Raw genomic sequence first — 23,113 nt, 5'->3', positions numbered from 1 at the left:
ATTTTAGTAAGTATGGATAAAGCTGTCCTTTATCATAGAATCCCTACAGTGCAGAAGGAAGCCATTCAGCCCATCGAGTCTGCACCGACCACAATCCCACCCAGGCCCTATCCCCATAACTCCGCACATATTTATCCTGCTAATCCCCCTGACACTAAGGGGCAACTTAGCATGGCCAATCAGCCTAGCCCGCATATCTTTAGAGTGTGAGAGGAAACCAGAGCACACAGAGGAAACCCATGCAGACACGGGGAGAATGTGCAAACTCCACACAGACAGTCACCCAGGGCCGGAATTGAACCCGGAATTGAATTCCTGGAGCTGTGAGGCAGCAGTGGTAACCACTTACATAAAGTTAAAACAACCATCCAATTAATTACAAAAATATGGCAATCAAAATGTGTGCAGAGATAAGTGACCACACACAACAACAACTGGGAAATGTGCACAGACTCTAATCGTGGACTTTGAGTGTGGATCGATCAGACTTGGCCAGAGGATGTGATCACTTTTCTCCCTGTTTGTGTGCTTGTTACACACATCTATATCTCATTCTTTTGTCTATTTAACTAATGCAAACTTGAAAATGACAGGAGGAAATTTCAATGTGAACCGTTAAGATTAAAATAATATTTGTTGGGCATTTTTTTGTCCTTCTTGGGATATATCGGACGGTCAGCTTCAATTGGCTGTTGCTAGGAAACACTATCCAATCTTTACTTTGTAGGAATTGACACAAGGAAACAGGTGAATCAGTTTAACATTGACACATTGCTTCTAATCAGTGCTAACTCCCAGGACCAGGGAAATTAACATTTCATCGCAAAGGAGTTAGCTCACATCTTAATATTTTGGCTTGAACGGGAGAAGAGGTGGTGGCAAATGTTATATGTGTAAAAAGGTTGCAGGGCTGATCACATGATTGGTTGGTGATGTCATTAGGGTGTTTGCAGAAATGTTCTTTTTGCATAATGTCCTAACTATCTAGGGATTGTGGGTTTTAAACAAAAAAAAGAGATGTGGTTTGCACATGTAGATTCAGCCGAACAACAGATTTATTCTCGGAGGTCTTGCCTGCACAGAGTACAGACTGAAAGTAAAGCAGGAGCCCCTACAAACACTCGAATGACATCACCATCAAATCATGTGATCAGCTCTTATAGCAACCATTCAATCCCTTTGAGTGTGTGACAACATAGTGGTATTATCACTGGACTGGTACTCTGGGGATAGATACTCTGGGGACCCAGGTTCGAATCCCACCACGGCAGACGGCGAAATCTGAATTGAATAAAAATCTGGAGCTAACGGAACCATTGATGATTGTTGTAAAAACCCATCTGATGGAAATCTGCCGTCCTTACCCGGTGTGGCCTACATGTGGCCTCCAGACTCCACAGCAATGTGGTTGACTCTTAAATGCCCCCTCAAGGGCAATAAATGATGCCCACATCCCATGAAAGAATTAAAAATAAAATAAGGATACGGATTCCATTCTTACCAGAACTGTGGAGGATCGCATGAATAATCCAAGACAAGCCTCACTAAAAAGCTTGGAAAATATTGCTCTCAGAAACTATTCATGGAGAATTCTTGGAGCATATATTTGCATAAGTAGGGCAAACTACAGGGAGACAAAGCAAGCGTACTGATTTGCTAAAATCCTCTTATGACATTTACTTGGAGAAAATTAAGTGACTGAATGTAATGTATTAACCACTAAAATGCAGGATATTCCTGGAGAGGGGTGGGGGGTGGGGGTGGGGGGGAGGTGGGGGGGAGGTAGGGGGGCTAAGTGGGGGAGTGGGCTATCATCATCATCGGAATAAGCTTGATATGCCTGTTGTGATTTTTTGAAAAGCTCTCTGTGCACTGATGCCTTTTTCAAGCAGGGACAAGCATCAGAATAATTGTAGTTATTGTGTTATCTCCCCATCTCAGGGCACTGCGCTAAAAATACACAAGGAAACACTAGCTGCATGCAACACACTATCGCAAAGATAATTTTTGATGTTCTCCAAGATTTGATCACAGTTTATTAGTAGCCCTGATTTATCGAAGACGGGTGCAGAGGAAAGAAAGGCTTGATGCTCAAAGGACAAAGTGCTGGAAAATCTCAGCAGGTCTGGCAGCTGGATTTTCCAGCATTTTCTCTTTTGGTTTCCGATTCCAGCATCTGCAGTAATTTGCTTTTATCTCAGGCTTGATGCTCAGTGCTATTCCTCCTGTCTTTTGGATGGGGCATTAAGACAAGCCTGCCAGCCTGTTGTGAAGAAGGGTGTCATGCCCAATATTTATCCTGTAGTCAATGTCACTAACACAGATACCTCATTCATGGCGGTTCCAGGGGTTCCGCCCTCCGCAGGCCAGGCTGATTGATACAATCTGAGTTTCCAGCGGTTTCCATCTCGCCCAACCATAGGCTAGCTTCTTCCCAGAATCGAACCTCTGGTTGGATGAGCTGGAAACAGCACCAAACTCTACATTTGGCGGATCAGGGTGAGGGCGGAAAGTGGAACAATGATGAGAGAGCGGGGTGTGGGAGAGGGAGCGGGGAGGAGGCGGACTTGGGAGAGGGAGCGGGGAGGAGGGGATCTGCGAGAGGCAGTGGGGAGGAGGTGGCTTAGGAGAGGGAGCGGGGGGGGGAGGGGGGAGGACGAGGGAGTGGGGAGGAGGGGGTCTGCGAGAGGCAGTGGGGAGGAGGCGGCTTAGGAGAGGGTGCGGGGAGGAGGGGGGAGGACGAGGGAGTGGGGAGGAGGGTGGCTTGGGAGAGGGAGCGGGGAGGAGGGGGGTCTTTCAGAGGGAGTGAGGAGGGGGGTCTGCGAGAGGCAGTGGGGAGGAGGCGGCTTAGGAAAGGGAGTGGGGAGAAGGGGAGGGTGGCGAGGGAGGGGGAGGAGGGGGATCTGGGAGGGGGAGTGGGGAGGAGGGGGAAGGATGAGGGAGTGGGGAGGACGGGGAGTGGGGAGGAGGGGGGAGGGTGAGGGAGTGGGGAGGAGGGGGAGTGGGGGGGAGGGGGGAGGGTGAGGGAGTGGGGAGGAGGGGGAGTGGGGAGGAGGGGGAGGGTGAGGGAGTGGGGAGGAGGGGGAGTGGGGGGGAGAGTGAGGAAGTGGGGAGGAGAGGGTCTGGGAGGGGGAGTGGGGAGGAGGCGGTAGGGTGAGGGAGTGGGCAGGAGGGGGTCTGGAAGGGGGAGTGGGGAGGAGGGGGGCTTTGGAGAGGGAGTGGGGAGGAGGGGACTTGGGACAGGGAGTAAAGAGGAGGGGGTGGGAAGAGGAAGCAGGGGGGAGGGAGCTTGGGAGACGGAGTGGGGAAGAGGGCTCTTCTGAGTGGGAGTGGGGAGGAGGGGGCTTGGGAGAGCGAGTGTGGAGAAGGGAGGCCTCTGGCCATGATCCTCAGAGCTGGACCTTGGAGAGAGGTGAGCGTGGGAGAGATGAGAGTGAGTGTGGGAGAGATGAGAGTGTGTCAGAGATAAGAGTGTGTGCGGGTGAGAGAGATGAGAGTGAAGGTGAGGCCTGTGGGAGCTGTTCTCCAGGGCTGCTAGCCCCTGGCGGGAATCATGATGGCGTGTTGAAATGGGCATTCGGGCAAAAACAGGATTCTCGCCAGGTGGTAAACACATTGTGAGTCTCCCTGCCATCCGTGCCAGCTCCAATCAGGATCCGGGCAACAGCGGGTGGGAACCTGATGAATACCAATTAAATATCGTTCCATGTCATTAACAGGTTGGTGGCCAACTCCCCCAGCCTCTTGTTGTGCTTCCTCCCCCCACCCCAGCAGGAAGTCTAGCAGGTGGGCTTTGGTGCAGGCCCTGACAGTGTGGACTGCCACCTTGGACTCCAGCGGGGGGCTAAGGAGATAAGTTCAGTGCCCATGTGCTCCACTGTCACTGCCAGGTTATAGAGGGAAGGTCCTCCAAAGTACCTGGGGGTTGGGTGGGCTGGAGCTGGGGGTAAGGGATTGACCTCAGAGTTGCCCCCAGGGTCTTGTGGCTGGACTGCCCCTTCTTGCCCTGGGAAAAATGGAAAGCACTCTTAGCATGGTGATTTCAGGCAGCTTTCTGTTAAAAAATCTTTATTCTTGTCTGTGTACTGTAAAACCTTTGAAGTGACCTGGTCACTTTAATATCCGGGCCCCCTCCCCGGACACCTGAAAGCACAGTAGCACTCCATTCAACAGAAAGAATTGTCCTTGCTTTCTCTCAGAAGCTCCAGGTGTGAGCAGACCCATTTGAAGTCCTCTAACTGAGAGGAAATGTCAGTTTGACTGGAAGAATTCCATTTTGTAGGCTGGCCATTTTGAACTGCTCTGATTGATAGCTTCAGAGCAGATCAAACAGTTCATTGGTGATTCAGTCCAGAAAGCCTTAAGTACTTCCTCTTATCACTATGGCTGCTCACTCAGGTTTTGCCTAAAGTTTATTTATTAGTGTCACAAGTAGGCTTACATTAACACTGCAATGAAGTTACTGTGAAAATCACCTTGTCAGTGAGGCAAAGGTTTTTTCACTCCTCATGACTTTCCAGTGATTTCTGTTGGATAGTGCTTATGTCTGATGTCGGGGATGGGAAAGCAATGGGCTTGTTGGCGAAGTATGTTCTGTTTTGACAGACTGGTGACCCTCACTGTCGAGAAAGGCCTTCAGGAGAGGAGAAAAGAAGGCGGCATGGTGGCACAGTGACTAGCACTGCTGCCCCACAGCGCCAGGGCACCGGGTTCAATTCTGTTCTTGGGTAACTGTTTGGCCAGACGTTTACCGCCTCGCCTGCCCCAAAGCCTTTGGTGGGCAAGGCGGTAAAATCTGGCATCTGTGTGGAGTTTGCACATTCTTTCTGTGTCTGCATGGGTTTCCTCCAGGTGCTCTGGTTTCCTTTCATAGTCCAAAGATGTGCGGGTTAGGTGGATTGGCCATGCTAAATTGACCCTTAGTGTTCAAAGATGTGCAGGTTAGGTGGATTGGCCATTATCAAGGGGCAGGGTTATGGGAATAGGGTGGGGGAGTGGGCATAGGCAGCGTGCTCTTTCAGAGAGTCAGTGTGGACTCGATGGGCTGAATGGCCTCCTTCTGGGGATTCTATGAATTTAATAGGGGGAAAAGAATTATACTAAATGGTTCTCAGAACGTCATAAAGGGTGAAAACTGCAAACGAAGACTGAGACATTGCAGAAGTAGCAAAATTATTTTTCCAATGATAGAGTGGTTTCAAAATTATATATTTATAATGCAACATAACTTTTAACACCAGCTCACTGTATAACAGTCCAAGGTCATTCTGATATATATAGTCTGCCACATTATTCCAATCCAAGCCCAAATCTGCATTACTATAAGGTGCAGTACATGAGGAGCATTGATGATTCAGTAACATTAGGAATGTTATTAAGAGCCTAATCATAATGCGGCAATCAGTGTTTTAAAATTGCAAATTAACTAACTGGTCTGGAAAGTGGATTTTGATTCTCGTGTCTCTTAATGCCTAGTTCTTGTCTAGATCTGGGGATTACTGATTATTCAGTTACATGGTGGCAGCTTGTGTAACTATAGGAGGCATAGATAGGGTTGACAGCCAGAATCTTCTCCCAGAGTTGAAATGTCTAATACTAGGGGGTACGCACATAAGGTGAGGGGGGGGGGGGAAAGTTCAAAGCAGATGTCAGGGGCAAGTTTTTTACACAGGGAGTGGTAGGTGTCTGCAACGCGCTACCAGGGGTGGTGGTGGAAGCAGATACAGGCACAGTGGTTAGCATTGCTGCTTCACAGCGCCAGGGACCCGGGTTCGATTCCCAGCTCGGGTCACTGTCTGTGTTCTGTGTGGAGTTTGCATGTTCTCCCCGTGTCTGCGTTTTCTCTGGGTGCTCCAGTTTCCTCCCACCATCCAAAGATGTGCGGGTTAGGTGCATTGGCCATGCTTAATTGACTCTAGTTTCGGGGGGGATTAGCTGGGTAAATATGGGGGTTCCAGGGTTAGGGTGGGATTGTTGTTGGTGCAGGCTCAATGGGCCGAATAGCCTCCTTCTGTACTGTAGGGATTCTATGATACGATAGGGGCATTTAAGGGGCTTTTAGATAAGCACATGAATAATAGCCAGCATAATTAAGGACTCCATGCGCCCCAGACATTCTCTCTTCCATCTTCTTCCGTCGGGAAAAAGATACAAAAGTCTGAGGTCACGTACCAACTGACTCAAGAACACATTCTTCCCTGATGCCATCAGACTTTTGAATGGATTAACCTTGCATTAAATTGATTTTTCTCTACACCCTAGCTATGACTGTAACACCAAATTCTGCATTCTCTCGTTTCCTTCTCAATGAACGGTATGTTTTGTCTGTATAGCATGTATAGGGGCGGCACGGTAGCACAGTGGTTAGCACTGCTGCTTCACAGCTCCAGGGACCTGGGTTCGATTCCCGGCTTGGGTCACTGTCTGTGTGGAGTTTGCACATTCTCCTCGTGTCTGCGTGGGTTTCCTCCGGGTGCTCCGGTTTCCTCCCACAGTCCAAAGATGTGCGGGTTAGGTTGATTGGCCATGCTAAAATTGCCCCTTAGTGTCCTGAATGCGTAGGTTAGAGGGATTACAGGGTAAATGTGTAGGGATATGGGGGTAGGGCCTGGGTGGGGTTGTGGTCGGTGCAGACCTGATGGGCCAAATGGCCTCTTTCTGCACTGTAGGGTTTCTATGATTTCATGCAAGAAACAATACTTTTCACTGTATGATAATACATGTGACAATAATAAATCAAATCAAATCAAATGATTATGCAAGGAATAGAGGGATATGGGCCAAAGGCAGGCAGAAGGGATTAGTTTAATTTGGAGTCATCTTGTGGGCTGAAGGGCCTGTACTGTACTGCTCTATGTTCTATAATGCCAGGGCTAATGGGCTCCTCGATTTTCAATGCTCAGTGCTCACAGACCCTTACACACAACAGTGACTCTTGTGCCTGGGGATCTTGTCCTTTTTTGGGCAGTTTTTCAAACGTTTTAGATTATAATATTTTTCATGTAGAAAACAACAGTTGCTCTGTGATCCGGGCAGGGATCAGCAGCTGTGCCAGTCAACCTCAGCCAATGCCACATTCTTTTACTTTTGCTTAGCTGCATATGTTGTGCAGTGAGATGGTGCCAAGATTTAAAGGGCTGACTAGTTGCCCTCCGTACAAACTGAAATCAAATCAAATGAGGGGCAGGCAGTGGTGTAATGCTGTTGTCACTTGGCTAGCAGTCCCGGGTTCGAATCCCACCGGGGCAGATCATAAAATTGAAATTCCAGAAAAACCTGGAATTAAAAATCTGTTGATTGTTGTAAAAGCCCATCGGCCATCATCACCTGGTCTGGGACTCCAGCCCCACAGCAATGTGGTTGGCTCTTAAATGACTCAGCAATCCAATTAAGGATAGGCAATAAATCACATCCCATGAATTAATTTACAGTGCGGCATGGTGGCCCAGTGGTTAGCATTACTGCTTCACAGCGCTAGGGAGCCGGGTTCAATTCCGGCCTCGGGTGAGTGTCTGTGTGGAGTTTGCACATTCTCCCCGTGTCTGCGTGGGTTTCCTCCCACACTCCAAAGATGTGTAGGTTGGGTGGATTGGTCATGCTAAATTGCCCCTTAGTGCCTCAAAATGTGTAGGTTAGGTGGATTAGTGGGTTCAATGCAGTTACAGGGATAGGGTAGGTCAGTGGGCCTGTGTAAGATGCTCTGTCGGGGAGCTGGTGCAGATTCAGTGGGCCGAATGGTCTCCTTCTGCACTGTAGGAATACTATGACTACGTGAGGGTAGGTCTTATGAGCGGAGGAGGTCTTATGAGCGGTAGGTCTTAGAGCGGAGGAGGATGAGAGGCGACTTAATAGAGATTTGTAAGATGATGAGGGGGATAGATAGCGTGGATGTTCAGAGACTATTTCCTCAGGTGAATGTAGCTGTTACTAGGGGGCATAAGGTTCATGGTGGGAGATATAGGAGGGATGTACGAGGTAGGTTCTTTACTCAGAGAGTGGTTGGGTTGTGGAATGGACTGCCTGCTGTGATAGTGGAGTCGGACACTTCAGGAACTTTCAAGTGGTTATTGGATAGGCACATGGAGCACACCAGAACAATAGGGAGTGGGATAGCTTGATCTTGGTTTCGGACAAAGCTCGGCACAACATCGAGGGCTGAAGGGCCTGTACTGTGCTGTACTGTTTTATGTTCTATATGAAACATTGCTGCTTCCCACAAGCAGATCCGGGTCTCCGCACTGAGCATCATGCAGGTGTTTAGCTGATCTATAACGGACATTCACTAGTTAGTCTTGTCACTGAATTTCTCCCCATCTACCGCCCCCAGTGCTTTATTAAGTATTTTGGTTGCTATGCAGGTTTTCTGAGTGGGTGGATATCAGGGAATCTAAAACGAATTAATTTAGCGGTGATTCAAGTAATGAGTCGTCTTCACGATATTGCAAGCACACTCCGAAAGATATAAATACGACACGGAGTTTAAAGATAATGAGATGTTCATAAAGCTTGGATGTTGTAGCACAACAATGTCTTTGAGACGTGAACACAGTAAGAAGTCTCACAACACCAGGTTAAAGTCCAACTGGTTTATTTGGTAGCAAAAGCCACTCGCTTTCGGAGCGCTGCTCCTTCATCAGGTAAGTGGGAGTTCTGTTCACAAACAGGGCATATAAAAACACAAACTCAATTTACAAAATAATGGTTGGAATGCGAGTCTTTACAGGTAATCAAGTCTTAAAGGTACAGACAATGTGAGTGGAGAGAGCGTTAAGCACAGGTTAAAGAGATGTGTATTGTCTCCAGACAGGACAGTTAGTGAGATTTTGCAAGCCCAGGCAAGTCATGGGGGTAAAGAAAAACTCCATACCTGTAAAGACTTGCATTCCAACCATTATTTTGTAAATTGAGTTTGTGTCTTTATATGCCCTGTTTGTGAACAGAACTCCCACTTACCTGACGAAGGAGCAGCGCTCCGAAAGCTAGTGGCTTTTGCTACCAAGTAAACCTGTTGGACTTTAACCTGGTGTTGTGAGACTTCTTACTGTGTTTACCCCAGTCCAACGCCGGCATCTCCACATTTGAGATGTGACTCAGACTTGTAATTAGCTCTGATCCTATCACCCTCATTGGTTTGAGGACGTTTATTTATTTGACTTGGTGCAGTTTGTAGTACCGAAGTTTGCTTTCGAATATTCATAGTGCATTGAGCAAGATCTTCATTGCTGCAACTGGAGTATTGTGTGTAGTTTTGGTCTTCTTGCCTAGGACAGGATATACTTGCCATAGAGGGAGTGCAGTGAAGGTTCACCAGGCTGATAGTGGGGTTGGTAGGACTGTTCTTCATAGATAGAAGCTTCATAGAATCCCTACAGTGCAGAAGGAGGCCATTCAGCCCATTGAGCCTGCACCGACTACAATCCCACCCAGGCCCTATTCCTGTAACCCCACATATTTACCCTGCTAATCCCCCTGACACTAGGGCCAATTTAGCATGGCCAATCAACCTAATCCGCACATCTTTGTAGTGTGGAAGGAAACCGGGGCACCGGAGGAAACCCACACAGACACAGGGAGAATGTGCAAACTCCATACGGACAATGACCCGAGCCGGGAATTGAACCCAGGTCCCTGGCGCTGTGAGGCAGCAGTGCTAACCACTGTGCCACCGTGCTCCCTGTTCTATGGTTCGACAGGGCCTGTATTCACTAGAGTTTAGAAAGAATGAGAGGAGATCTGATGGAAACATATAAAATTCTTACGGGGCTGGACAGATTGGATGCAGGAGGATGTTTTCCCTGGATGGGGAATCTAGAACCGGGGGCACAGTCTCAGAGTACGGAATGGACCATTTAGGACTGAGATGAGGAATAATGTCTCCATTCAGAGGGTAGTGAACTTGTGGAATTCTCCACCAAGAGGACTGTGGAGGCCAAGTCACTGAATGTATTCAGGAAAGAGATAGATAATATTTTAGATTTTAATGGCATCAAGGGATATGGGGAGAAAGTGGGAATGTGGCATTGAGATCGGTGGTGGGATTTTCCGCCCGTGTTCACCCGGAAATTCCTGCCCGAGGTCAATGGATCTTTGCATGGTCTGTCTCCAGCCATTACGATTCCTGTGGCAGGCGGGACAGGAAAATTTCACCCCAAGGATCAGCCATGATCATAGTGAATGGCGGAGCAGGCTCGAAGGGCTGAATGGCCTACTCCTGCTCCTAATTTCCACGTTTCTAACTAAGATCTCGAGCACTTAATGGAACCTGGCTACAACTTGTGATTTTAAAAAAAAATCAAGTAGACAAAGGACTTTCCACTTAAGTGTTTTAAAGCTTTTCGGTTTTTAATATTATTTTTATTGCTAATGTTTACGATTAAATTCCTGTTCAGTATGTGACTTCAGTCATCATTTGACTTGGCACCAACATACAGGTAGTTGAAGCTAATACTGTTTGAATATAAAGCTGCTGTTCTGTTGCACTCTTAATGTCAGGCTTCAGCCAGCAATGTGCCGCTGCCCAGAACCAGCTTAAAGCACTCAAATATTCCAAGGTTCCCTGGTTCCCAAATTGATGATTCAGTTGACTTGAGCTTGACAGAAATCTCACATATTCTGTTCCACGGTTCATCTGTCAAAGGTGCCAAGTGACTCACCAGTTGAGAGAAGGCTATAGATTAGTTTCAAAGACTTTGTGCCAGAGCAATCAAGCAGAAAGAGCTATGTACCCCTCTATTTATTGCTGCTGCCACTGTGCCCTCTCTATAGGGTGGCTGCCCTGCTGATATTTCTGTCCTTTAGTCAGAAAATTCAGATTTCTCTTTGTCATTGCACATCATGGGTGGCACAGCGGTTGGCACAGCACTTAGCACTGCTGCCTCACAGCGCCGGGGATCCGGGTTCGATTCCCGGCTTGGGTCACTGTCTGTGCGGAGTCTGCACATTCTCCCCGTGCCTGGGTGGGTTTCCTCCGGGTGCTCCGGTTTCCTCCCACAGTCCAAAAGACGTGCTGGTTAGGTACATTGGCCATGCTAAATTCTCCCTCAGCGTACCCGAACAGGTGCCAGAGTGTGGCAACTAGGGGATTTTCACAGTAACTTCATTGCAGTGTTAATGTAAGCCTACTTGTGACTCATAAATAAACTACAAAAAAAAACTAATTCCATGGTTTCGCACTGTACTGCACAGTTGAATGATATGTGACTATGTCAAATCAGATTTGACCCAACATTTGCAGTCCTTCAACATTTATTGTCTCACCAAAAAGTAAGTTGCCTTCATTTGTGTTTTGACAGAAGACTGAGAGCCTCAGCTATTGAATTTTGATTTGATGGACGCACTCTTACCCTGCTAACATATTCTCCTGTCAAAGTCAGATTTTTCTACTTGCGAGCGGAGGTTACCGTTTATTTAATCGAGATCAGCTCGGTAGGCTCAGAGTTCCTCAGGTATGGCACAATGGTTAGCACTGCTGCCTCGCAGCGCCAGGGACCTGGGTTCGGTTCCTGGCTTGAGCCACTGTCTGTGCAGAGTCTGCGCGTTCTCCCCGTGTCTGCGTGGATTCACTCCGGGTGCTCCGGTTTCCTCCCACAGTCTGAAAGACGTGCTGGTTAGGTGCATTGGCCATGCTAAATTCTCCCGAATTTAGCACCCGAACAGATGCTGGAATGGGGGATTTTCACAGTAACTTCATCGCAGTGTTAATTTGTGACAATAATAATTAATAAATAAATAAATAATAAATACCGTGTGATGAAAATAACATTTCTCCATTCCCGACTAATATTTGTTGACATTGAGACATTTGCCTTGGAAGGCTGCCCGACTGAGATGCCAATAATCAGACCCCATTGCGTGTTGGAAGATTAATTTTAAATGAGGCTCCAAACTGACCTTCCTTACGAGTTATGATCCCTCAGAATAGCAGGAATGTGCTTGGTCTTACACCAAGTTGGCAGACGAAGGCACTAGCTTGTCCAGTCCATGTCAGAGCTAGCTGATTTTCCGCTCTCCATCACAGATGAGTTGCAGGGTATCATTTTAAATGAGGCCCAGGGCCAACTTTATTTTGGGTCTCAGGCTGGTGCTCAGCTGTGTGTGGTTTGGGATACGAGTTGTATTTCCCCTCCACCAACTATGTTGCAATAATCTAAACCTAACCTCCCTGTTCCGATCTTTCCCCATTGCCATAGGCACAGTAAGTAGTCTCACAACACCAGGTTTAAGACCAACAGGTTTATTTGGTAGCACGACTACTTACTGTGCCTACCCCATTGCCATAGGTTAGGTAGACTGGCTACAGCAAATTGCACCTTAGTGTCCCAAGACATTGGATCAGACAGCAAAAATCTTGGTCAGAAGACGTAGTTTAAAAGAGGAAAACAAAGGAGAGAAGTGAAGGGAATTTTGGGAGCTTGGGGCCTAGCCAATGGAAAGCACAGTCACCAATGGTGGAGCAATTCTGATTACGAATGCACAAGAGGCCAGAAATGAAACCATAACTTATCCACTTTTCCATTAAAAGACACAACATGTTGCTTGCTTCAACCACCTTCTTTGCAGAGTTAACTCCAATCGCCTTCAGGGAATGTTCCTGGTAACTTGTCACCTCTTAGTGATAATGTAAACTTGATAATTCCTGATCAATGACTGGAGGATCCAGTTTATCCCTAGCCACCTCCATCAAAACCCTTCATCATTTCAAAAAACATCATTCAAATCTTTTTCGAGCCTTATCTGCTCCCATGATAAAAGTCCCACTCTCTCAAGTCTCTCTTCAGAGCTACAGTTACCCATCACTGGTGTAACATTGGTGACTATACTTCATGCTTGCTATGTTTTTCATGTCCTTTCTATGATAGGGCTTGAATAGGACAAGGTGGCACAGTGGTTAGCACTGCTGCCTCTCAGAGATTTGGGTTCGATTCCAGTCTTGGGTAACTGTCTGTGTGGAGTCTGCACGTTCTCCCCATGTCTGCGTGGATTTCCTCCGGGTGCTCCGGTTTCCTCCCACACTCCAAAGATATGCAGGTTAGATGGATTCGCCATGCTAAATTGCCCCTTAGTGTCAGGGGGTCTGCAGGGTAAAGGTGGGGTTACGGGATAGGGTCTGGGTGGGATTGTTGTTGGGGAGGCTCAAATGGCCAAATAGCCTCCTTCTGCACTGTAGGGGTGATGCTCATCAATTGGACACGAGGCTCGAAGTTTCAGTAAAAGAAGGCTTTTATTAACTAACAATGGAGCTATCAGAACTTTAACACACTATCCCAGACTGAAGGGGTCCCGTCCGAGCAGGGAGTCTTATACCTCTCCCAGGAGGCGGAGCCCGACTGGGATGTGCCACAACAGTAACAAACACAGGTGTAACAATCCCACCCTAACCCAACAGCAACATTAGTACAATCCCACAGTAACCTATATACCTTCCTGTAGTACTGGCCAGCCCTGGCTCAGTACTATCCAGTGGGAACCAACGATGGTTCACCATATTCACCCCTCCTTTGAGAACAAAGGCCGGCGGGGTACGAAAACAGACTAAAATGTCAGCAGATTATAAGTTCAGACGGTCTGGAGGACCGCACCGTCGTTGTGACCTCCTCAATACCGGCGGTGACACCGGAGTAGGCACTTGCGGTGGCGTTCTCCCCAAAACGGCGTCCAGCTGTTCTCCCACGGACTCACAGGCCAGTTGACCCTGATGAGACGGTAGTGCAGGGGATCCTGACACATCCTGCAGTGGCGACCATCTTCGGGGCTCAGGCAAGCTGTGCATTGGAGTAAAACTGTTAAGCAATGGTCCCGATGCTGCCCGCGCTATGTCCGGGGAAGAAACAAGAGATAATGGATTCGTCACTGGGGGTATGGGAGCGACAGGAGTTGCTACGTCCCCTGCAGGCACCAGGTCTCGGATCGAGACTGTGTCCTCTCGCCCGTCAGGATATGCCACATAGGCATACTGAGGGTTGGCGTGGAGGAGGTGGACCTGTTCAACCAAGGGGTCGGACTTGCGGGCCCTTACATGTCGCCGCAGGAGGACGGGTCCTGGGTACGTCAACCAGGCCGGTAAAGATATCCCCGAGGAAGACTTCCGAGGGAATGAGAACATCCTCTCGTGGGGAGTAGCATTGGTTGCCGTACACAGGAGGGAGCGAATAGAGTGAAGCGCATCAGGGAGCACCTCCTGCCAACGGGAGACTGGAAGACCTTTGGATTTCAACGCCAATAGGACAGCCTTCCAGACTGTAGCATTCTCTCGTTCCACCTGTCCATTACCCCTAGGGTTGTAACTCGTGGTCCTACTAGAGGCAATCCCGTATGAGAGCAGGAATTGCCTCAAGTCATTGCTCATGAACGACGAGCCCCTGTCGCTATGGATATAGCTGGGGTACCCGAACAGGGTAAAAAGATCACGGAATGCCTTGATCACTGTGGCAGCTGATGTGTCCGAGCAGGGGACAACAAACGGGAACCGGGAGTACTCATCGATTATGTTCAGAAAGTACACGTTCCGATCTGTTGAGGGAAGGGGGCCCTTAAAATCAACACTCAGTCTCTCGAAGGGACGAATGGCCTTGACCAAATGTGCCCGGTCAGGTCGGTAAAAGTGCGGTTTGCATTCCGCGCAAATCCGACAGCTCCTTGTTACCGACCTGACGTCCTCCACCGAGTAAGGCAGGTTGCGGGCTTTGACGAAGTGGTAGAGCCGAGTGACCCCAGGATGGCACAGATCATTATGGAGGGCGTTCAAGCGATCCTCCTGAATACTAGCGCATGTTCCGCGCGAGAGGGCATCCGAGGGCTCATTGAGTTTCCCTGGACGATACATGATATCGTAGTTATAGGTGGAGAGTTCAATTCTCCACCGCAAGATCTTGTCATTCTTGATCTTGCCCCTCTGCGAGTTGTTGACCATGAACGCCACGGACCGCTGGTCCGTGATCAGGGTGAACCGCTTTCCCGCCAGGTAATGGCGCCAGTGTCTGACGGCCTCCACAATGACCTGGGCCTCCTTCTCCACCGCTGAATGCCGAATTTCGGGGCCTTGGAGGGTGCGGGAAAAAAACGCGACGGGCCTGCCCGCCTGGTTAAGTGTGGCGGCCAGGGCGAAATCAGATGCATCGCTTTCCACCTGAAAAGGGATGGATTCGTCTACCGCGTGCATCGTGGCTTTCGCGATGTCGTGTTTCAATTCCTTGAAGGCCAATTGGGCCTCTGGCGTGAGTGGAAAAGTCGTGGACTTAATAAGCGGACGGGCTTTGTCCGCGTAGTTGGGGACCCACTGCGCATAATAGGAGAAGAAGCCTAGGCATCTTCTCAGTGCTTTTGCGCTAGCGGGCAAGGGAAGTTCAGCAAGGGGGCGCATACGGTCTGGATCAGGCCCAATGACCCCGTTTTCCACCACGTATCCCAGGATGGCTAACCGGCGCGTACGGAATACACACTTCTCCCTGTTGTAAGTCAAGTTCAGGCGAGATGCAGTGCGTAAGAAGTTATGGAGATTTGTGTCATGGTCCTGCTGATCATGGCCGCAGATGGTGACATTATCCAGGTACGGGAAGGTAGCCCGCAGCCTGTTCTGGTCCACCATTCGGTCCATAGCACGCTGGAAGACCGAGACCCCATTGGTGACACCAAATGGAACCCTAAGAAAATGATACAAACGACCATCCGCCTCAAAGGCCGTGTATTGTCGGTCCTCTGGGCGAATGGGGAGTTGGTGGTAGGCGGACTTGAGGTCTATGGTGGAGAACACCCGGTACTGCGCAATCTGATTGACCATATCAGATATGCGCAGGAGAGGATACGCATCCAGCTGCGTATATCGGTTAATGGTCTGACTGTAATCAATGACCATCCGAGGTTTGTTCCCGCTCTTGACCACCACAACCTGTGCTCTCCACGGACTAACACTGGGCTGTATGATCCCTTCTTTGAGGAGTCGCTGAACCTCAGATCTGATGAAGATCCGATCCTCAGTGCTGTAACGCCTACTTTTAGTAGCGATGGGCTTGCAGCCTGGTACCAGATTCTGAAATAAAGAGGGTGTGGTGATCTTTAACGTAGAAAGATTGCAGGCGGGGCGCGTTGGGCAATTTTGAGACTGCAGCAGTTCTCCCACTGCCAGCGAAGGGAGTGGCCCACCGTACTGTAGGATCACACTCTTCATGTGGACCATGAAGTTTAGTCCGAGGAGAATTGGTGCGCAAAGATACGGCAACACAAGGAGCCTGAAACGCTCGTAAATTGTGCCTTGTACTTTCAAGGTTACCACACAACGTCCTAGCACAGCGACAGACCGGGACCTTGATGCCATAGAGATTGTCTGTTTGGCAGGTTGAATCTGGAGTCCACACCTCTTCACAGTGTCAGGGTGGATAAAGCTCTCAGTGCTCCCGCTGTCAAACAGACAATAAAGCACATGATTGTTTACCATCATTGAACGATCAAGCCTGTGAGGCTTAGCCTGATCCAGGATGATCGACGCCACCGTTGATCCATGAACGTCACTGCAGGCAGCTGAGGTCGACGCTGAGGACCCCTGCTGGTCGCTCGTGGTCATCGTCGACCAAAATGGCCGCCCCCATGAATCACACATGGGTGAGGGCGCCAAACTTAGCGACCCCTGGTGGTCATACTCCTCCGACTCCGTCGACCGCAATGGCGTCGTCCTGGACTCGCACGTGGATGAACCCCGCGAGGACTTCGACGACGATGGTGATGATCCCAGTTCCGAAGGGTCGCAGGCCGCACTGCCGTTCCTGGGCTTCGATCTGCACACCTTTGCATAATGCCCCTTTTTACCGCATGCGGTACAGACTACCGCTTTAGCGGGACACTTTTGTCGGGTATGTTTTGCTCCTCCGCAGAAATAGCACCGCGGGCTGCATGGGGCTGCAGTCGTCGTCTGGCCCACATGGGAGCACGCCATAACACAGCACTTCAAGCCCGAGGGGCGAGGAGGGATTTGCGACTGCTCCTGCCATGTTGTCTCCACGTGGTCCTCTGGATATAGGACTAAGCTCTTTGAAGCCGACTCGAGCATTTCAGCTAATTCCATGGCCTGGGTAAGATTGAGATTACTCTTTTCTAGCAGTTTGAGACGGATGTATGAAGACCCGACCCCGGCCACAAACGCATCTCGGGCGAGGTCGTACATGCTCTGCTCAGCCGACACAGCTTTGCCGTCACAGCCCCTGGCTAGCTGTAAGAGCTCATTGGTGTAGTCCTCCATGGTTTCGCCCGACTGCCGACGTCGTGTAGCGAGGAGGTAACGAGCGTGGATCTCGTTAGGAGGTTTCGTATCGTGCTTTTTTAGAAGCTCGAGGGCCCTCGGGTAAGTGGTGGCCGCACGGATCGCGAGGTAGACTGTGTCGCTTACCCTCGCATGGAGGACCCGGAGTCTGTCATCATCTGTGGTGACCGCTGCGGAGGCTGCTAGGTAATCTTCAAAACACTTCAGCCAGTGGTCGAAGGTGTTAGAAGCACCCACCGCACGTGGATCTAGCGTCAGACGTTCTGGCTTGAGGATTTGCTCCATACTCTCCTTTCTTTTTTTTTTCTTCCGTCGAGAGTTTAATTTTAGTTAATAAAATTAATGCTCATCAATTGGACACGAGGCTCGAAGCCTCAGTAAAAGAAGGCTTTTATTAACTAACAATGGAGCTATCAGAACTTTAACACACTATCCCAGACTGAAGGGGTCCCGTCCGAGCAGGGAGTCTTATACCTCTCCCAGGAGGCGCAGCCCGACTGGGATGTGCCACAACAGTAACAAACACAGGTGTAACAATCCCACCCTAACCCAACAGCAACATTAGTACAATCCCACAGTAACCTATATACATTCCTGTAGTACTGGCCAGCCCTGGCTCAGTACTATCCAGTGGGAACCAACGATGGTTCACCACAAGGGGTTCTATGGTTCTATGATTCTAAGATTATAGGGGTGGCTCTCCCAAAAAAATTCTAAGCGTCAAATTCGCGTAAAAACTGGAGTAAATCCTGCTGTTTTGTTCAGCGGGATTTTCAAAATGGATCTCCCCCACTCTGTGCACTGCAGAGTGCACTAGCATGAATCACATTGGAAACCAGAGGGCGGGACCTATTCCCACTAGAGAGGCCGGCAGCGTAGCACTGATTGCACCACTGCGCATGCGCTGAGATTGGCGCATCCGGAGTAGCTCCGCACTGCTGGCCTCCCGATTGCTGGCTGTTCCGATCGCTGGCAAGCCCCGCGACCACCACATGGCTGCCACTCCGACCCCCACACAGCCTGATCGTTGGAAGATTCGCCCTTACATACAGCATTCTGACTGTGACCGAACAAATGTGCTGTACTGAGTTACTGGGCAGGATTTTCCAACCGCGCTCACCCCAAAACTAGAAAATCCCATCCGAAGTAACGGATCTTTGCCTGGTCCGCCTCCCGCCCGCTATGATACACATGACAGGCGGAACGGGGAAAATTCTCTCCATTGTGTGTCTCCGTTATTGTCATTGTTCTATGTCCCTCCTTACAAAGGTCAAACATGTTGACCTTCTTTTAATGGCTAACCTATTCACAGTTTATTGAATTTTTATTTTCATATTTAAATTGTTTCCCATATCTGGGAGAAATTGCTGTGTTTTTCATTTCATGCATCATATCAGATCCCACAGGTATGCTGACAAGATTCAACTTTACCTATTATCACCGCTTCCCTCAAACCTTGTTAGATTAATTGTCCAATTTTCTCCAATTAACCATTGGGAAAAATAAAGACTATGGCTATGGGGGTGGAGGGGAAGGGGGGGTAGGGGATTTCTCGCCTGCGTTCACCACGGGCAAAAATGGCGGACCATCTCTCACTGTTGACCCTTTGAGAGAGAACTCATTTAAAATTCATTTAAGTAAATTAAATGTATTTTTTTAATTCATGGGACATGGGCATCGCTGGCTGGCCAGCATTTATTGCCCATCCCTAGTTATCCTTGGAGGGCAGTTAAGAGTCAACCACATTGCTGTGGCTCTGGAGTCACATGTAGGCCAGACCAGGTAAGGACGGCAGATTTCCTTCTCCAAAGGACATTAGTGAACCAGATGGGTTTTTCCGACAATTGACAATGGTTTCATGGTCATCAGTAGATTCCTAATTCCAGATGTATTTTATTGAATTCAAATTCCACCAGCTGCCGTGGCAGGATTCGAACCCGGGCCTCCAGAGCAATAGCTGAGTTTCTAGACTGGTAGTCTAGCAATAACACCATGAGACGATCGCCTCCCCATAAAGGTCATATGTTCCCCCCATTGAAGGGGAGGGGAGTGGGGCTTGATCTGTTGCTTGTGGTTTGGGGGAGGGTGTTCCCTGGTACTTGTGTGGGGGTGGGATGTGCCCTGATGCTTGTGGGTGGAACCCCCAGTCTGTGGAGGGGGGGCTGGGTAGAATTTCTTTTGAATGCAACTCAGGGTACCCTTCAAAGATGGTGCCCTTTTTTCTGTGGGGCCTGATGCACTATCAATCAAACAAAGACTAGTTTGTATGCAAGAACAAATAGGCTTTTATTTGAACCCGAGTCCTCAGCGCATTACCCTGGGTCTCTGTATTACTAGTCCAGTGACAATACCACTACATCATTGATGCACTATCAATCAAGCAAAGACTAGTTTGTATGCAAGAACAAATAGGCTTTTATTCGCAAAAGACTTGGAGCACACCCATGCTGATGAACTGGCCCAGAGACTGAGGCGGCAGGGGGAGGAGCAGTCACCTTTATACCTGGACCGGGGGGGAGGAGTCTCAGGCAGGGCCAGCAGGGGCATGGCCAGGCATGTCACACACACACACACAGGCAATAAGCTTAACAGTGGTTTACCACATTCACCCCCTGCTTTTAAAAAAGAGTCCGGCGGGGGTGAGGTGGGTGGAATGATATTTACAGAATTACAAATTTACAAATTCAGTCTCTCTGGGGGCTTGATCTGCCGCTGCGACCACCGTAGTGCCGGTTCTGATGTCGGTTCCGGTGGCTGCGGTGTTGGTTCAGGCGCCAGGCCGTAGTCGCTCAAGTCGTCTGTAGTCCCTTCCGATTGTCGGGTGCGTGGTGGCGGCTACTGGGGCTCAGGCGTGCTGTATACGGGGGTTGGGGGTGTGGGGTTGTGGGTCGTCGTGGTCCCTGGGGCACCTGCGGGTGCCAGGTCTCGAATGGAGACCGTGTCCTCCCGCCCGTCGGGGTACGCCACATAGGCGTATTGGGGGTTGGCATGGAGGAGCTGGACCTTTTTGACCAGGGGGTCCGACTTATGGGTCCTCACGTGCTTCCGGAGCAGGACAGGGCCTGGGGACATCAGCCACGATGGTAGTGAGGTCCCCGAGGAGGACTTCCTGGGGAAAACAAACATTCTTTCGTGAGGGGAGCATTGGTAGCTGTGCAAAGGGTGATCTAATCGAGTGTAGTGCATCAGGGAGGACCTCTTGCCAGCGGGTGACTGGAAGACCTTTAGACCTCAGAGCTAGTAAAACGGCCTTCCAGACTGTTGCGTTCTCCCTCTCTACCTGTCCGTTCCCCCTGGGGTTGTAGCTGGTGGTCCTACTCGAGGCAATGCCTTTAGAGAGCAGGTACTGTCGCAGCTCATCACTCATAAAGGAGGATCCCCGGTCGCTATGGATATAGCTAGGGAAACCGAACAGGGTGAAGAGGCTGTGCAGGGCCCTGACGACCGTGGCCGAGGTCATATCCGGGCAGGGAATCGCGAAGGGGAAACGTGAATATTCGTCAATGATGTTGAGGAAGTATATGTTGCGGTCAGAAGAGCGGAGGGGGCCTTTGAAGTCGATGCTTAGGCGTTCGAAAGGGCGGGTGTCCTTTATGAGGTTTGCTCCGTTTGGCCAAAAGAAGTGCGGCTCGCACTCTGCGTAGACCTGGCAGTGTCTGGTTATAGACCTGACTTCCTCAATGGAGTAGGGCAGGTTATGGGCTTTAATGAAGTGGAAAAACCTGGTGACCCCTGGGTGGCAGAGGTCGTTGTGGAGAGTCTGCAATTGGTCTATTTGTGCGCTGGCACATATTCCCCGGGACAGGGCATCTGGGGGCTCATTGAGCTTCCCAGGCCAGTATAAGATGTCGTAGTTGTAGGTGGAAAGCTCGATTCTCCACCTCAATATTTTATCATTTTTGATCTTGCCCCGCTGCGTGTTATTAAACATGAATGCAACTGACCGTTGGTCCATGAGTAGGGTGAATTGCTTACCAGCTAAGTAGTGGCGCCAGTGCCGTACAGCTTCCACTATGGCTTGGGCCTCCTTTTCGACAGAGGAGTGTCGAATTTCAGGGCCTTGGAGGGTTTGTGAGAAGAAGGCCACGGGTCTGCCCGCCTGGTTAAGGGTGGCAGCTAGGACGAAGTCAGACGCATCGCTCTCCACCTGGAACGGGATGGATTCGTCTACAGCGTGCATCGTGGCCTTCGCGATGTCTGCTTTGATGCGGTCGAAGGCCAGGCGGGCCTCTGCCATCAGGGGAAAAGAGGTGGATTTGATGAGAGGACGAGCTTTATCTGCATAACTGGGGACCCACTGGGCGTAATACGAGAAGAAGCCCAGGCATCTCCTCAGTGCTTTGAGGCTGGTGGGGAGGGGAAGTTCCAGGAGGGGATGCATGCGGTCGGGATCGGGACCGATGACCCTGTTTTCCACAACACAACCAAGGATGGCGAGGCGGCGTGTGCGGAATACGCACTTCTCCTTATTATAGGTCAGATTTAGGAGTGTGGCAGTGTGGAGGAATCTGTGGAGGTTGGCGTTGTGGTCCTGCTGATCATGGCCACAGATGGTGACGTTATCCAGGTACGGGAAGGTGGCCCACAGCCCGTTCTGATCTACCATTTGGTCCATCTCACGCTGGAAAACCGAGACCTCGTTGGTGACGCCAAAGGGGACCCTAAGGAAGTGATAGAGGTGGCCATCCGCCTTGAAGGCAGTATATTGGCGGTCTTCCGGGCGGATAGGGAGCTGGTGGTATGCAGATTTTAAGTCAATGGTGGAGAACACCCGATATTGCACAATCTGATTAACCATGTCGGATATGCGGGGAAGGGGGTACGCGTCCAGCTGCGTGTATCGGTTAATGGTCTGACTGTAGTCAATGACCATGCGATGTTTCTCCCCAGTCTTAACAACTACTACTTGGGCTCTCCAGGGGCTGGTACTGGCCTCAATGATCCCCTCCCCTAGGAGCCGTTGTACTTCGGACCTGATAAAAGCTCTGTCTCCAGCACTGTACCGTCTGCTCTTGGTGGCGATGGGCTTGCAGTCGGGGGTGAGATTTTCAAACAGTGAGGGAGGGGCGACTTTAAGGGTCGAGAGGCTGCAGGTGGTGCACGGTGGGCGATCTAAGAACTGGTGATTGCAAACAGAGAGCGGGGGAAAAGCCCATTATACTCCATGGTGACACTCTTAAGGTGACACAGGAAATCTAGCCCCAGGAGTACAGCAGCGCAGAGTTGTGGCAGCACGAGGAGCCTGAAGTTTTTTACACTGTGCCCCGTACAGTCAGGGTCGCCACGCAGTACCCGAGGACATTCACCGAGTGGGACTTTGAAGCCATGGAGATTGTTTGCTTCACTGGCAGTACTGAAAGGGCGTAGTGACTCTCTGTGTTAGGGTGAATAAAAAGCTCTCCGTACTCCCACAGTCAAATAAACAGTTTGTAGTGCGACCGTTTGCCTCGATGTCCATCATGGACCTGGCGAGTTGGTGAGGCCTGGATTGGTCCAGCGTAACCGAAGCCACCGTTGGATTTTGCGACACGGCTGACGGCGTCCAAGATGGCGGCCTGCACGGCTCACACGCGGCTGAAGGCGTCCAAGATGGCAGCCCTCACGGGTTGCACGCAGCGCTACTGGGCTTGTAGGTCGATTTCGCCCTGCATACCTTCACGTAATGGCCCTTCTTTCCACACCCGGAGCAGATCGCATCCTTCGCCGGGCAGCGTTGTCGGGGGTGCTTTCCCAGGCTGCAGAAGTGGCACTTCGGGCCTCCAGAGACTGCCGCAGCGGTCGGGTCATTGGTGGGATGTGGCGTGGCGTAGGCCTGCGGCCCTCCCGAGTACAGAGGTGGCGGCGACTGCGGTGTCCATGATGCGC

This window comes from Mustelus asterias, chromosome 23 (assembly GCF_964213995.1).
Source record: "Mustelus asterias chromosome 23, sMusAst1.hap1.1, whole genome shotgun sequence".
NCBI lineage: Eukaryota > Metazoa > Chordata > Chondrichthyes > Carcharhiniformes > Triakidae > Mustelus > Mustelus asterias.
The sequence above is the reverse complement of the archived record's forward strand: the minus strand, read 5'-3'. Positions refer to the sequence as shown.